Raw genomic sequence first — 15,494 nt, forward strand, 5'->3', positions numbered from 1 at the left:
TGCATTGTGCATTGGAAGGCACAAAGTAAGCAGATGGGAGGAGAAGTCAGGATAGTGCACAAGGGTATAGAAGGGAGCGGCTGAAGAAAAGATAAGTGGAAACAGACAGCAAACTAGGCTGGAGAGAGACCTGAGACAAAGAGATCTGAATTATACGAGAGCCGACCAGGGGAAACACAAATTATGCAGTCAAGTTTCCCACATTTGGGGAAATCGCAGGGGCAGCACACCCAGAGTGCAATGGGTGAGCCTTGCCCTGGGAGAAGCACCTTCATGATCATAGTATCTCACCTGGCAGGTAAGTAGGAGTTGGGCTAGAGCTGGGGAAAGTCGCTGTTCGGGCACCCCCCTGTCAAGTGAAAGAGATCCAACTGAGGCAGCACAAGGGAACTCTCGAAAGAAGAACAAGGCTAGAGGAAGATCTGAGACAAAGAAATCTGACTTTTTCCAGAGCTGACCAGAGGAAAGCACAAACACAGTCCCCCACTACCACAAATAATGCAGTCGAGTTTCCCACATTTGGGGAAATCACAGGGGTCAGCATACCCAAAATGCAATGAATGAACCTCACCCTGGGAGAACAATCTTCATGACCATGGTATCTCCTATGCAAAATAAGTATGATTTGGGATAGGGCTGGGGAGGGCCGCTGCTCATGCACATCTCTGTCAAGTAAAGGAGATTCAACTGAGGCAGCACAAGGAAACTCTCATCTGGGGACAACAACTGCAGGGAGAACACATATTTTCAGATGAACATGGGAGGGCAGAAGGCTGCCTAATACTGAAGCACCCCCAAACAACAAACCAAATGCAACACTTAGTACAAGCATTCCTGGGGGAAGTTCTGCAGAAGACGGAATTGCATACGGTGATGTCATCCAAGCAGTGGGCCAAAGTTGGCTGGAACCCTCATCTGCATATGAAAAGAGAAAAGGGGTATGCAGGGCATGGCGGCCTTTTGCGGCGCTTGGATGACCCTTAGTTCGCATTAAACACCCCCACCCTCCTTCGGTGTGGGGCTCATGTTGGCCATGCCCCATCCCCTGAAGCATTCAAGCTGATTTCTTGCAGCAGCTTGGCACTGTAACAGCTCCAGAGCTGTTCTGTTAGGCAAGTAAAAGGGTGTGGGCCCTGCAGCACTACCTGTAGTTTGCATTGCGCATTGGAAGGCACAAAGTAAGCAGACAGGAGGAGAAGTCAGGATAGTGCACAAGGGTATAAAAGGGAGCGGCTCAAGAAAAGAGAAGTTGAAACAGACAGCAAACTAGGCTGGAGAGAGACCTGAGACAAAGAGATCTGAATTATACGAGACCTGACCAGGGGAAACACAAATTATGCAGTCAAGTTTCCCACATTTGGGGAAATCGCAGGGGCAGCACACCCAGAGTGCAATGGGAGAAGCACCTTCATGATCATAGTATCTCACCTGGCAGGTAAGTAGGAGTTGGGCTAGAGCTGGGGAGGGTCGCTGCTCGGGCACCCCCCTGTCAAGTGAAGGAGATCCAACTGAGGCAGCACAAGGAAACTCTCGAAAGAAGAACAAGGCTAGAGGAAGATCTGAGACAAAGAAATTTGACTTTTACCAGAGCTGACCAGAGGAAAACACAAACACAGTCCCCCACTACCAACAAATAAAGCAGTCGCGTTTCCCACATTTGGGGAAATCACAGGGGTCAGCATACCCAGAATGCAATGAATGAACCTCACCCTGGGAGAGTAATCTTCATGACCATGGTATCTCCTATGCAAAATAAGTATGATTTGGGATAGGGCTGGGGAGGGCCGCTGCTCATGCACATCTCTGTCAAGTAAAGGAGATTCAACTGAGGCAGCACAAGGGAACTCTCATCTGGGGACAACAACTGCAGGGAGAACACATATTTTCAGATGAACATGGGAGGGCAGAAGGCTGCCTAATACTGAAGCACCCCCAAACAACAAACCAAATGCAACAACTAGTGCAAGCATTCCTGGGGTAAGTTCTGCAGAAGACGGATTTGCATACGGTGATGTCATCCAAGCAGTGGGTCAAAGTTGGCTTCAACCCTCATCTGCATATGAAAAGAGAAAAGGGGCGTGCAGGGCATGGCGGCCTTTTGCGATGCTTGGATGACCCCTAGTTCGCATTAAACACCCCCACCCTCCTTTGGTGTGGGGCTCATGTTGGCCATGCCCCATCCCCTGAAGCATTCAAGCTGATTTATTGCAGCAGCTGGGCACTGTAACAGCTCCAGAGCTGCTCTGAACGGCAAGTAAAAGGGTGTGGGCCCTGCAGCACTACCTGTAGTTTGCATTGTGCATTGGAAGGCACAAAGTAAGCAGACGTGAGAAGTCAGGATAGTGCGCAAGGGCATAGAAGGGAGCGGCTCAAGAAAAGAGAAGTTGAAACAGACAGCAAACTAGGCTGGAGAGAGACCTGAGACAAAGAGATCTGAATTATACGAGAGCCGACCAGGGGAAACACAAATTATGCAGTCAAGTTTCCCACATTTGGGGAAATCGCAGGAGCAGCACACCCAGAGTGCAATGGGTGAGCCTTGCCCTGGGAGAAGCACCTTCCTGATTATAGTATCTCACCTGGCAGGTAAGTAGGAGTTGGGCTAGAGCTTGGGAGGGTCGCTGCTCGGGCACCCCCCTGTCAAGTGAAGGAGATCCAACTGAGGCAGCACAAGGAAACTCTCGAAAGAAGAACAAGGCTAGAGGAAGATCTGAGACAAAGAAATCTGACTTTTACCAGAGCTGACCAGAGGAAAGCACAAACACAGTCCCCCACTACCACAAATAATGCAGTCGAGTTTCCCAAATTTGGGGAAATCACAGGGGTCAGCATACCCAGAATGCAATGAATGAACCTCACCCTGGGAGAACAATCTTCATGACCATGGTATCTCCTATGCAAAATAAGTATGATTTGGGATAGGGCTGGGGAGGGCCGCTGCTCAGGCACATCTCTGTCAAGTAAAGGAGATTCAACTGAGGCAGCACAAGGGAACTCTCATCTGGGGACAACAACTGCAGGGAGAACACATATTTTCAGATGAACATGGGAGGACAGAAGGCTGCCTAATACTGAAGCACCCCCAAACAACAAACCAAATGCAACAACTAGTAAAAGCATTCCTGGGTGAAGGTCTGCAGAAGACGGATTTGCATACGGTGATGTCATCCAAGCAGTGGGCCAAAGTTGGCTGGAACCCTCATCTGCATATGAAAAGAGAAAAGGGTTATGCAGGGCATGGCGGCCTTTTGCGGCGCTTGGATGACCCCTAGTTCGCATTAAACACCTCCACCCTCCTTCGGTGTGGGGCTCATGTTGGCTATGCCCCAGCCCCTGAAGCATTCAAGCTGATTTCTTGCAGCAGCTGGGCACTGTAACAGCTCCAGAGCTGCTCTGTAAGGCAACTAAAAGGGTGTGGGCCCTGCAGCACTACCTGTAGTTCGCATTGTGCGTAGGAAGGCACAAAGTAAGCAGATGGGAGAAGTCAGGATAGTGCGCAAGGGCATAGAAGGGAGCGGCTCAAGAAAAGAGAAGTGGAAACAGACAGCAAACTAGGCTGGAGAGAGACCTGAGACAAAGAGATCTGAATTATACGAGAGCCGACCAGGGGAAACACAAATTATGCAGTCAAGTTTCCCACATTTGGGGAAATCGCAGGGGCAGCACACCCAGAGTGCAATGGGTGAGCCTTGCCCTGGGAGAAGCACCTTCATGATCATAGTATCTCACCTGGCAGGTAAGTAGGAGTTGGGCAAGAGCTGGGGAGGGTCGCTGCTCGGGCACCCCCCTGTCAAGTGAAGGAGATCCAACTGAGGCAGCACAAAGGAACTCTCGAAAGAAGAACAAGGCTAGAGGAAGATCTGAGACAAAGAAATCTGACTTTTACCAGAGCTGACCAGAAGAAAGCACAAACACAGTCCCCCCACTACCAACAAATAAAGCAGTCGCGTTTCCCACATTTGGGGAAATCACAGGGGTCAGCATACCCAGAATGCAATGAATGAACCTCACCCTGGGAGAGTAATCTTCATGACCATGGTATCTCCTATGCAAAATAAGTATGATTTGGGATAGGGCTGGGGAGGGCCGCTGCTCATGCACATCTCTGTCAAGTAAAGGAGATTCAACTGAGGCAGCACAAGGGAACTCTCATCTGGGGACAACAACTGCAGGGAGAACACATATTTTCAGATGAACATGGGAGGGCAGAAGGCTGCCTAATACTGAAGCACCCCCAAACAACAAACCAAATGCAACAACTAGTGCAAGCATTCCTGGGGGAAGGCCTGCAGCAGATGGATTTGCATACGGTGATGTCATCCAAGCAGTGGGTCAAAGTTGGCTTCAACCCTCGTCTGCATATGAAAAGAGAAAAGGGGCGTGCAGGGCATGGCGGCCTTTTGCGACGCTTGGATGACCCCTAGTTCGCATTAAACACCTCCACCCTCCTTCGGTGTGGGGCTCATGTTGGCTATGCCCCAGCCCCTGAAGCATTCAAGCTGATTTCTTGCAGCAGCTGGGCACTGTAACAGCTCCAGAGCTGCTCTGTACGGCAAGTAAAAGGGTGTGGGCCCTGCAGCACTACCTGTAGTTTGCATTGTGCATTGGAAGGCACAAAGAAAGCAGACAGGAGGAGAAGTCAGGATAGTGCACAAGGGTATAAAAGGGAGGGGCTCATGAAAAAAGAAGTGGAAACAGACAGCAAATTAGGCTGGAGAGAGACCTGAGACAAAGAGATCTGAATTATACGAGAGCCGACCAGGGGAAACACAAATTATGCAGTCAAGCTTCCCACATTTGGGGAAATCAGAGTGCAATGGGTGAGCCTTGCCCTGGGAGAAGCACCTTCATGATCATAGTATCTCACCTGGCAGGTAAGTAGGAGTTGGGCTAGAGCTGGGGAGGGTCGCTGCTCGGGCACCCCCCTGTCAAGTGAAAGAGATCCAACTGAGGCAGCACAAGGGAACGCTCGAAAGAAGAACAAGGCTAGAGGAAGATCTGAGACAAAGAAATCTGACTTTTACCAGAGCTGACCAGAGGAAAGCACAAACACAGTCCCCCACTACCACAAATAATGCAGTCGAGTTTCCCACATTTGGGGAAATCACAGGGGTCAGCATACCCAGAATACAATGAATGAACCTCACCCTGGGAGAACAATCTTCATGACCATGGTATCTCCTATGCAAAATAAGTATGATTTGGGATAGGGCTGGGGAGGGCCGCTGCTCAGGCACATCTCTGTCAAGTAAAGGAGATTCAACTGAGGCAGCACAAGGGAACTCTCATCTGGGGACAACAACTGCAGGGAGAACACATATTTTCAGATGAACATGGGAGGGCAGAAGGCTGCTTAATACTGAAGCACCCCCAAACAACAAACCAAATGCAACAACTAGTGCAAGCATTCCTGGGGGAAGGCCTGCAGCAGATGGATTTGCATACGGTGATGTCATCCAAGCAGTGGGTCAAAGTTGGCTTCAACCCTCGTCTGCATATGAAAAGAGAAAAGGGGCGTGCAGGGCATGGCGGCCTTTTGCGGCGCTTGGATGACCCCTAGTTCACATTAAACACCTCCACCCTCCTTCGGTGTGGGGCTCATGTTGGCTATGCCCCAGCCCCTGAAGCATTCAAGCTGATTTCTTGCAGCAGCTGGGCACTGTAACAGCTCCAGAGCTGCTCTGTACGGCAAGTAAAAGGGTGTGGGCCCTGCAGCACTACCTGTAGTTTGCATTGTGCATTGGAAGGCACAAAGTAAGCAGACAGGAGGAGAAGTCAGGATAGTGCACAAGGGTATAAAAGGGAGGGGCTCATGAAAAAAGAAGTGGAAACAGACAGCAAACTAGGCTGGAGAGAGACCTGAGACAAAGAGATCTGAATTATACGAGAGCTGACCAGGGGAAACACAAATTATGCAGTCAAGCTTCCCACATTTGGGGAAATCGCAGGGGCACCACACCCAGAGTGCAATGGGTGAGCCTTGCCCTGGGAGAAGCACCTTCATGATCAAAGTATCTCACCTGGCAGGTAAGTAGGAGTTGGGCTAGAGCTGAGGAGGGTCGCTGCTCTGGCACCCCCCTGTCAAGTGAAAGAGATCCAACTGAGGCAGCACAAGGGAACTCTCGAAAGAAGAACAAGGCTAGAGGAAGATCTGAGACAAATAAATCTGACTTTTACCAGAGCTGTCCAGAGGAAAGCACAAACACAGTCCCCCACTACCACAAATAATGCAGTCGAGTTTCCCACATTTGGGGAAATCACAGGGGTCAGCATACCCAGAATGCAATGAATGAACCTCACCCTGGGAGAACAATCTTCATGACCATGGTATCGCCTATGCAAAATAAGTATGATTTTGGATAGGGCTGGGGAGGGCCGCTGCTCAGGCACATCTCTGTCAAGTAAAGGAGATTCAACTGAGGCAGCACAAGGGAACTCTCATCTGGGGACAACAACTGCAGGGAGAACACATATTTCCAGATAAACATGGGAGGGCAGAAGGCTGCCTAATACTGAAGCACCCCCAAACAACAAACCAAATGCAACAACTAGTACAAGCATTCCTGGGGGAAGGCCTGCAGCAGATGGATTTGCATATGGTGATGTCATCCAAGCAGTGGGTCAAAGTTGGCTTCAAAGAGAAAAGGGGCGTGCAGGGCATGGCGGCCTTTTGCGGCGCTTGGATGACCCCTAGTTCGCATTAAACACCTCCACCCTCCTTCGGTGTGGGGCTCATGTTGGCTATGCCCCAGCCCCTGAAGCATTCAAGCTGATTTCTTGCAGCAGCTGGGCACTGTAACAGCTCCAGAGCTGCTCTGAACGGCAAGTAAAAGGGTGTGGGCCCTGCAGCACTACCTGTAGTTTGCATTGTGCATTGGAAGGCACAAAGTAAGCAGACGGGAGAAGTCAGGATAGTGCGCAAGGGCATAGAAGGGAGCGGCTCAAGAAAAGAGAAGTTGAAACAGACAGCAAACTAGGCTGGAGAGAGACCTGAGACAAAGAGATCTGAATTATATGAGAGCCGACCAGGGGAAACACAAATTATGCAGTCAAGTTTCCCACATTTGGGGAAATCGCAGGAGCAGCACACCCAGAGTGCAATGGGTGAGCCTTGCCCTGGGAGAAGCACTTACATGATCATAGTATCTCACCTGCCAGGTAAGTAGAAGTTGGGCTAGAGCTGGGGAGGGTCGCTGCTCGGGTACCACCCTGTCAAGTGAAGGAGATCCAACTGAGGCAGCACAAGGGAACTCTCGAAAGAAGAACAAGGCTAGAGGAAGATCTGAGACAAATAAATCTGACTTTTACCAGAGCTGACCAGAGGAAAGCACAAACACAGTCCCCCACTACCACAAATAATGCAGTCGAGTTTCCCACATTTGGGGAAATCACAGGGGTCAGCATACCCAGAATGCAATGAATGAACCTCACCCTGGGAGAACAATCTTCATGACCATGGTATCTCCTATGCAAAATAAGTATGATTTGGGATAGGGCTGGGGAGGGCCGCTGCTCAGGCACATCTCTGTCAAGTAAAGGAGATTCAACTGAGGCAGCACAAGGGAACTCTCATCTGGGGACAACAACTGCAGGGAGAACACAAATTTTCAGATGAACATGGGAGGGCAGAAGGCTGCCTAATAATGAAGCACCCCCAAACAACAAACCAAATGCAACAACTAGTGCAAGCATTCCTGGGGGAAGGCCTGCAGCAGATGGATTTGCATACGGTGATGTCATCCAAGCAGTGGGTCAAACAACAAACCAAATGCAACAACTAGTGCAAGCATTCCTGGGGGAAGGCCTGCAGCAGATGGATTTGCATACGGTGATGTCATCCAAGCAGTGGGTCAAAGTTGGCTTCAACCCTCGTCTGCATATGAAAAGAGAAAAGGGGCGTGCAGGGCATGGCGGCCTTTTGCGGTGCTTGGATGACCCCTAGTTCGCATTAAACACCTCCACCCTCCTTCGGTGTGGGGCTCATGTTGGCTATGCCCCAGCCCCTGAAGCATTCAAGCTGATTTCTTGCAGCAGCTGGGCACTGTAACAGCTCCAGAGCTGCTCTGTACGGCAAGTAAAAGGGTGTGGGCCCTGCAGCACTACCTGTAGTTTGCATTGTGCATTGGAAGGCACAAAGTAAGCAGGCAAGGTCCAGAGAACAGTTAGAGGTCGGAGTAGCACTATCTCAAGTAGTACTACGACAGCACGGATGGATTCTAAATATTCCAAAATCGCAGCTGATTCCGACGACACGTCTGCTGTTCCTAGGGATGATTCTGGACACAGTACAGAAAAAGGTGTTTCTCCCGGAGGAGAAAGCCAAGGAGTTATCCGACATAGTCAGGAACCTCCTAAGACCAGGCCAAGTGTCAGTACAATGCACAATGGTCCTGGGAAAGATGGTGGCTTCTTACGAAGCGATTCCATTCGGCAGATTCCATGCAAGAACTTTTCAGTGGGATCTGCTGGACAAATGGTCCGGATCGCATCTTCAAATGCATCAGCGGATAACCCTGTCTCCAAGGACAAGGATGTCTCTCCTGTGGTGGTTACAGAGTGCTCATCTCCTAGAGGGCCGCAGATTCGGCATTCAGGATTGGGTCCTGGTGACCACGGATGCCAGCCTGAGAGGCTGGGGAGCAGTCACACAGGGAAGAAATTTCCTGGGCTTGTGGTCAAGCATGGAAACGTCACTTCACATAAATATCCTGGAACTAAGGGCCATTTACAATGCCCTAAGTCAGGCAAGACCTCTGCTTCAGGGTCAGCCGGTGTTGATCCAGTCGGACAACATCACGGCAGTCGCCCACGTAAACAGACAGGGCGGCACAAGAAGCAGGAGGGCAATGATGGAAGTGGCAAGGATTCTTCGCTGGGCGGAGAATCATGTGATAGCACTGTCAGCAGTGTTCATTCCGGGAGTGGACAACTGGGAAGCAGACTTCCTCAGCAGACACGATCTTCACCCGGGGGAGTGGGGACTTCACCCAGAAGTCTTCCACATGATTGTGAACCGTTGGGAAAAACCAAAGGGTGGACATGATGGCGTCCCGCCTCAACAAAAAGCTGGACAGATATTGCGCCAGGTCAAGGGACCCTCAGGCAATAGCTGTGGACTCTCTGGTAACACCGTGGGTGTACCAGTCAGTGTATGTGTTCCCTCCTCTTCCTCTCATACCAAAAGTACTGAGAATCATAAGAAGGAGAGGAGTAAAGACTATACTCGTGGCTCCGGATTGGCCAAGAAGGACTTGGTACCCGGAAATTCAAGAGATGCTCACGGAAGACCCGTGGCCTCTACCTCTAAGAAAGGACCTGCTCCAGCAGGGACCATGTCTGTTCCAAGACTTACCGCGGCTGCGTTTGACGGCATGGCGGTTGAACGCCGGATCCTGAAGGAAAAAGGCATTCCGGATGAAGTCATCCCTACCCTGATCAAAGCCAGGAAGGATGTAACCATACAACATTATCACCGTATTTGGCGTAAATATGTTGCGTGGTGCGAGGCCAGGAAGGCCCCTACAGAGGAATTTCAACTGGGTCGTTTCCTGCATTTCCTGCAAACAGGACTGTCTATGGGCCTCAAATTAGGGTCCATTAAGGTTCAAATTTCGGCCCTGTCAATATTCTTCCAAAAAGAACTGGCTTCTGTTCCTGAAGTTCAGACGTTTGTCAAGGGAGTACTGCATATACAGCCTCCTTTTGTGCCTCCAGTGGCACCTTGGGATCTCAATATAGTTTTGGGATTCCTAAAATCACATTGGTTTGAACCACTCACCACTGTGGACTTAAAATATCTCACATGGAAAGTGGTAATGCTGTTAGCCCTGGCTTCAGCCAGGCGTGTCTCAGAATTGACCAAAACAAAAAACTGCAACAAACGAGCGCCTAATCATCAAAATAAAAAGTGAAAACCAATACGTGTTTCATAGAATTAAATAATCACAATTTTATGTTCCTGATAGTCTGCGCTTGCCGGAATACTATGTGTAGTATTGTGGTGATAGCATAGAAAAAGAACAAACGGCTGCGCTGAATATCAGGAACGAAACATGATGTACAGAGAGCCAACGTAAAAAATAACAATGTTTATTAATAAAACATATAAAAAGATTAATTGTCAAATAACCGGTGAAAAATATATACAAATATATATAAGAACAGTCACTAGACGTGAACTAGTGGTATATTGTAATGACTCAGCTTATTGGGGTGAAAAGTTCAGTGATTCACTTGTTAGATAGTTGATAAATACCAGGTGTGTTGGTAGGATCCTAATGAATAAAAAAGTCCCTCAGTTGAAATTGATATTCAATACCTTTCCAAAATGGGCTGGTAAGAGCCGAGCGTCCTCGGCTTCAATGTCCTGCAATGCCCATATACGCTGTGCAGCGGAAAGGAATGGACCGTCTCTCTCACAACCCGGTCGTGGCGGCGTGTGCGCTGAAGCCGCTGATGTCGGATGCTGTAGAAGGAGGGTGCAGCGGGGACCAAGGAACACCTGGAAGATTTCACCTGAGCTGAGTGTGGATAGGGGCGGGTCCTGACGCGTTTCGTCACGTTCACGTGACTTTCTCAAAGGTAGAATGTTCTTATATATATTTATATATATTTTTCACCGGTTATTTGACAATTAATCTTTTTATATGTTTTATTAATAAACATTGTTATTTTTTACGTTGGCTCTCTGTACATCGTGTCTCAGAATTGGCGGCTTTATCCTATAAAAGCCCTTACCTAATTTTTCATATGTGGTGCCTGCGGCTACTAGGGACTTGGAGGATTCCAAGTTGCTGGACGTAGTCAGGGCCCTGAAAATATATGTTTCCAGGACGGCTGGAGTCAGAAAATCTGATTCGCTGTTTATCCTGTATGCACCCAGCAAGCTGGGTGCTCCTGCTTCTAAGCAGACGATTGCTCGTTGGATTTGTAGTACAATTCAGCTTGCACATTCTGTGGCAGGCCTGCCACAGCCAAAATCTGTAAAAGCCCATTCCACACGGAAAGTGGGCTCATCTTGGGCGGCTGCCCGAGGGGTCTCGGCTTTACAACTTTGCCGAGCAGCTACTTGGTCAGGGGAAAACATGTTTGCTAAATTCTACAAATTTGATACCCTGGCTGAGGAGGACCTGGAGTTCTCTCATTCGGTGCTGCAGAGTCATCCGCACTCTCCCACCCGGTTGGGAGCTTTGGTATAATCCCCATGGTCCTTTCGGAGTCCCCAGCATCCACTAGGACGTTAGAGAAAATAAGAATTTACTTACCGATAATTCTATTTCTCATAGTCCATAGTGGATGCTGGGCGCCCATCCCAAGTGCGGATTGTCTGCATTACTTGTACATAGTTATTGTTACAAAAATCGGGTTATTGTTGTTGTGAGCCATCTTTTCAGAGGCTCCTTCTGTTATCATGCTGTTAACTGGGTTCAGATCACAAGTTGTACGGTGTGATTGGTGTGGCTGGTATGAGTCTTACCCGGGATTCAAAATCCTTCCTTATTGTGTACGCTCGTCCGGGCACAGTATCCTAACTGAGGCTTGGAGGAGGGTCATAGGGGGAGGAGCCAGTGCACACCAGCTAGTCCTAAAGCTTTTACTTTGTGCCCAGTCTCCTGCGGAGCCGCTATTCCCCATGGTCCTTTCGGAGTCCCCAGCATCCACTACGGACTATGAGAAATAGAATTATCGGTAAGTAAATTCTTATTTTCTGGACTGTGTCCAGGATCATCCTTAGGAATAGAAGACGTGTCGTCGGAATCAGCTGCGATTTTGGAATATTAAGAATCCAACCGTGCTGCCGCAACACTACTTGAGATAGTGCTACCCCGACTACCAACTGTTCCCTGGATCTTGCCCTTATCCGGAGATCGTCCAAGTAAGGGATAATTAAAACTCCCTTCCTTCGAAGGAGTATCATCATTTCGGCCATTACTTTGGTAAAGACCCGGGGTGCCGTGGACAAACCAAACGGCAGCGTCTGAAACTGATAGTGACAGTTCTGTACCACAAACCTGAGGTACCCTTGGTGAGAAGGGTAATTTGGGACATGGAGATAAGCATCCTTGATGTCCAGAGACACCATATAATCCCCTTCTTCCCGGTTTGCCATCACCGCTCTGAGTGACTCCATCTTGAATTTGAACCTTTGTATGTAAGTGTTCAAGGATTTCAGATTTAAATTAGGTCTCACCGAGCCGTCCGGCTTCGGTACCACAAACAGCGTGGAATAATACCCCTTTCCCTGTTGTAGGAGGGGTACCTTGATTATCACCTGCTGGGAATACAGCTTGTGAATGGCTTCCCATACCGCCTCCCTGTCGGAGGGAGACGTCGGTAAAGCAGACTTTAGGAAAACGGCGAAGGGGAGACGTCTCGAATTCCAATTTGTACCCCTGAGATACCACCTGAAGGATCCAGGGGTCCACCTGTGAGTGAGCCCACTGCACGCTGAAATTTATGAGACGGGCCCCCACCGTTTCTGTTCCTGGGAACTGGCTGTTTGCTGCAGCCTTTTTCCTCTCCCTCTGCCACGGGGCAGAAATGAGGAGCCTTTTGCCCGCTTGCCCTTATGGGGCCCAAAGGACTGCGCCTGATAATACGGCGTCTTCTTATGTTGAGAGGCTACCTGGGGTAAAAATGTGGATTTCCCAGCCGTTGCCGTGGCCACCAGGTCTGTTAGACCTACCCCAAATAACTCCTCCCTTTTATAAGGCGATACTTCCATATGCCTTTTGGAATCAGCATCACCTGACCACTGTCTTGTCCATAACCCTCTTCTGGCAGAAATGGACAGCGCACTTACTCTTGATGCCAGTCGGCAAATATCCCTCTGTGCATCACGCATATATAGAAAGCATCTTTTAAATGCTCTATAGTCAGTAATATACTGTCCCTATCTAGGGTATCAATATTGTCAGTCAGGGAATCCGACCAAGCCACCCCAGCACTGCACATCCAGGCTGAGGCGATTGCTGGTCGCAGTATCACACCCGTGTGAGTGTATATACATTTTAGGATATTTTACTGCTTTCTGTCAGCAGGTTCCTTAAGGGCGGCCGTATCCGGGGACGGTAGTGCCACCTGTTTAGACAAGCGTGTGAGCGCTTTATTCACCCTAGGGGGTGTTTCCCAATGTGCCCTATCCTCTGGCGGGAAGGGGTATGATGCTAATAACTTTTTAGGAATTAACAGTTTTTATCGGGGGAAACCCACGCATCATCACACACTTCATTTAATTCCTCAGATGCAGGAAAAACTACAGGCAGTTTTTTCTCACCCAACATAATACCCTTTTTAGTGGTACTGGTATTATCAGAAATGTGTAAAAACATTTTCCATAGCCTCAATCATGTAACGTGTGGCCCTACTGGAAGTCACATTCGTCTCTTAATCGTCGACACTGGAATCAGTATCCGTGTCGGCGTCTGTATCTGCCATCTGCGGTAACGGGCGTTTTAGAGCCCCTGATGGCTTTTGAGACACCTGGACAGGCACAGGCTGAGTAGCCGGCTGTCTCATGTCATCAATCTTTTGTAAAGAGCTGACACTGTCACGTAATTCCTTCCATAAGCTCAGCCACTCAGGTGTCGACTCCCTAGGGGGTGACAACTCCATTACAGGCAATTGCTCCGCCTCCACACCATTTTCCTCCTCATACATGTCGACACAATCGTACCGACACACACACACACAGGGAATGCTCTGATAGAGGACAGGACCCCACTAGCCCTTTGGGGAGACAGAGGGAGAGTATGCCAGCACACACCAGAGCGCTATATATATATATATATATACAGGGATAACCTTATATAAGTGTTTTTCCCCTTATAGCTGCTGTATTGTTATACTACGCCTAATTAGTGCCCCCCTCTCTTTTTTAACCCCTTTCTGTAGTGTAGTAACTGCAGGGGAGAGCCAGGGAGTTTCCCTCCAACGGAGCTGTGAGAGAAAATGGCGCCAGTGTGCTGAGGAGATAGGCTCCGCCCCCTTCTCGGCGGCCTTTTCTCCCGTTTTTCTGTGGAATCTGCCAGGGGTTAAAATTCATCCATATAGCCCTGGGGGCTATATATGATGTATTTTCGCCAGCCAAGGTGTTTCTATTGCTGCTCAGGGTGCCCCCCCCTAGCGCCCTGCACCCTCAGTGACCGAAGTGTGAAGTGTGCTGAGGCGCAATGGCGCACAGCTGCAGTGCTGTGCGCTACCTTGGTGAAGACAGGATGTCTTCTGCCGCCGATTTTCCGGACCTCTTCTTGCTTCTGGCTCTGTAAGGGGGCCGGCGGCGCGGCTCTGGGACCGAGCTCCGAGGCTGGGCCTGTGTTCGGTCCCTCTGGAGCTAATGGTGTCCAGTAGCCTAAGAAGCCCAATCCACTCTGCACGCAGGTGAGTTCGCTTCTTCTCCCCTTAGTCCCTCGATGCAGTGAGCCTGTTGCCAGCAGGTCTCACTGAAAATAAAAAACCTAAAACTAAACTTTCACTAAGAAGCTCAGGAGAGCCCCTAGTGTGCACCCTTCTCGGCCGGGCACAAAAATCTAACTGAGGCTTGGAGGATTGTCATAGGGGGAGGAGCCAGTGCACACCAGGTAGTCCTAAAGCTTTACTTTTGTGCCCAGTATCCTGCGGAGCCGCTAATCCCCATGGTCCTTACGGAGTTCCCAGCATCCACTAGGACGTCAGAGAAACACTGATAGAGTACATTATATTTATGAATTAATTGCTTCCAGATTCTGCAGCAGCATCATCAGCACCACCAGTGTTACTCACAGTCACTTCACACTGACTGCTGCACAACACATCACTTAATTTCCGGGCCGCCCGCCACCTGGTGAAGAGACATGGGAGATGAAGGACCAGCAGTGCCACGTTGAGCGGAAGTATTGTGAATTAGTTACCCACACACTCCTTGTGACACCTGCTCCCCGTCTGCCCTCCCACCCGCCGCCTGCCGTCCGGAACCCGCACTGACAAGTAAGTCTCAGCAGAATGTGTCTGCCAGCAGCTCCCAGTCCCTCCTAGAGGAACACTGCCAGTGGTGTGGCGGCCGCGGCACACTAGGACTGAGAGACCGCAGCAGGAGGAAAGCACAGGTGGGCGGGAGGAGAGCATGGGCGGACATCACCACGTCACATTGCAAGGTGACGCCAGTCCCCCCAGTGAGGCCGCCGACGAATGCACTCAGCATAGTATTAGCAGCAGGCAGAGGGGGGTCGGGTGCAGCGGTGGTGGGAGGTACGGAAATGAGCTGCAGGCTAGGCTCCACCGATCACACAGTCAGCGATCACTGTGCTACAGCAAGCGTGGCGTGCAGCGGTGCTGAACATTAGGGAGTGCCTGTGCGCACCAGGCACCCCCTGTACGCACGCCTATGCGCTACCACCCCCCATATGCCACACTACATCACTATGCTACAGCCCTCCCATATGCTGCACTTCATAATTACACTATACCCCCCATACAACATACTACATCACCACACTACACTACTCACAATAAAATTA

General features: G+C 49.8%; 11 non-coding genes and 1 pseudogene across 11 annotated transcripts; all 12 read right to left on the minus strand.

Annotated features, from left to right (window-relative positions):
- Positions 1-143: 143 nt before the first annotated feature.
- On the minus strand, positions 144-306 carry LOC135011851 (U1 spliceosomal RNA). Its single transcript, XR_010210891.1, has one exon. It is a non-coding gene; the product is annotated as a U1 spliceosomal RNA (small nuclear RNA).
- Positions 307-458: 152 nt separating this feature from the next.
- Positions 459-622, minus strand: LOC135011750 (U1 spliceosomal RNA). Its single transcript, XR_010210795.1, has one exon. It is a non-coding gene; the product is annotated as a U1 spliceosomal RNA (small nuclear RNA).
- Positions 623-1,595: 973 nt separating this feature from the next.
- On the minus strand, positions 1,596-1,760 carry LOC135011878 (U1 spliceosomal RNA). The gene has a single exon (XR_010210917.1). It is a non-coding gene; the product is annotated as a U1 spliceosomal RNA (small nuclear RNA).
- A 671-nt stretch (positions 1,761-2,431) lies between these two features.
- Positions 2,432-2,594, minus strand: LOC135011925 (U1 spliceosomal RNA). The gene has a single exon (XR_010210960.1). It is a non-coding gene; the product is annotated as a U1 spliceosomal RNA (small nuclear RNA).
- Positions 2,595-2,746: 152 nt separating this feature from the next.
- Positions 2,747-2,910, minus strand: LOC135011687 (U1 spliceosomal RNA). The gene has a single exon (XR_010210735.1). It is a non-coding gene; the product is annotated as a U1 spliceosomal RNA (small nuclear RNA).
- A 671-nt stretch (positions 2,911-3,581) lies between these two features.
- Positions 3,582-3,744, minus strand: LOC135011852 (U1 spliceosomal RNA). Its single transcript, XR_010210892.1, has one exon. It is a non-coding gene; the product is annotated as a U1 spliceosomal RNA (small nuclear RNA).
- Positions 3,745-3,896: 152 nt separating this feature from the next.
- LOC135011846 (U1 spliceosomal RNA) lies at positions 3,897-4,062 on the minus strand. The gene has a single exon (XR_010210887.1). It is a non-coding gene; the product is annotated as a U1 spliceosomal RNA (small nuclear RNA).
- A 972-nt stretch (positions 4,063-5,034) lies between these two features.
- LOC135011688 (U1 spliceosomal RNA) lies at positions 5,035-5,198 on the minus strand. The gene has a single exon (XR_010210736.1). It is a non-coding gene; the product is annotated as a U1 spliceosomal RNA (small nuclear RNA).
- A 674-nt stretch (positions 5,199-5,872) lies between these two features.
- On the minus strand, positions 5,873-6,035 carry LOC135011992 (U1 spliceosomal RNA). Its single transcript, XR_010211014.1, has one exon. It is a non-coding gene; the product is annotated as a U1 spliceosomal RNA (small nuclear RNA).
- Positions 6,036-6,187: 152 nt separating this feature from the next.
- LOC135011717 (U1 spliceosomal RNA) lies at positions 6,188-6,351 on the minus strand. The gene has a single exon (XR_010210764.1). It is a non-coding gene; the product is annotated as a U1 spliceosomal RNA (small nuclear RNA).
- A 673-nt stretch (positions 6,352-7,024) lies between these two features.
- LOC135011848 (U1 spliceosomal RNA) lies at positions 7,025-7,166 on the minus strand (annotated as a pseudogene).
- A 152-nt stretch (positions 7,167-7,318) lies between these two features.
- LOC135011820 (U1 spliceosomal RNA) lies at positions 7,319-7,482 on the minus strand. Its single transcript, XR_010210862.1, has one exon. It is a non-coding gene; the product is annotated as a U1 spliceosomal RNA (small nuclear RNA).
- Between the last annotated feature and the right edge of the window lie 8,012 nt (positions 7,483-15,494).

This window comes from Pseudophryne corroboree, unplaced genomic scaffold (assembly GCF_028390025.1).
Source record: "Pseudophryne corroboree isolate aPseCor3 unplaced genomic scaffold, aPseCor3.hap2 scaffold_251, whole genome shotgun sequence".
NCBI classification, from domain to species: Eukaryota; Metazoa; Chordata; class Amphibia; order Anura; family Myobatrachidae; genus Pseudophryne; species Pseudophryne corroboree.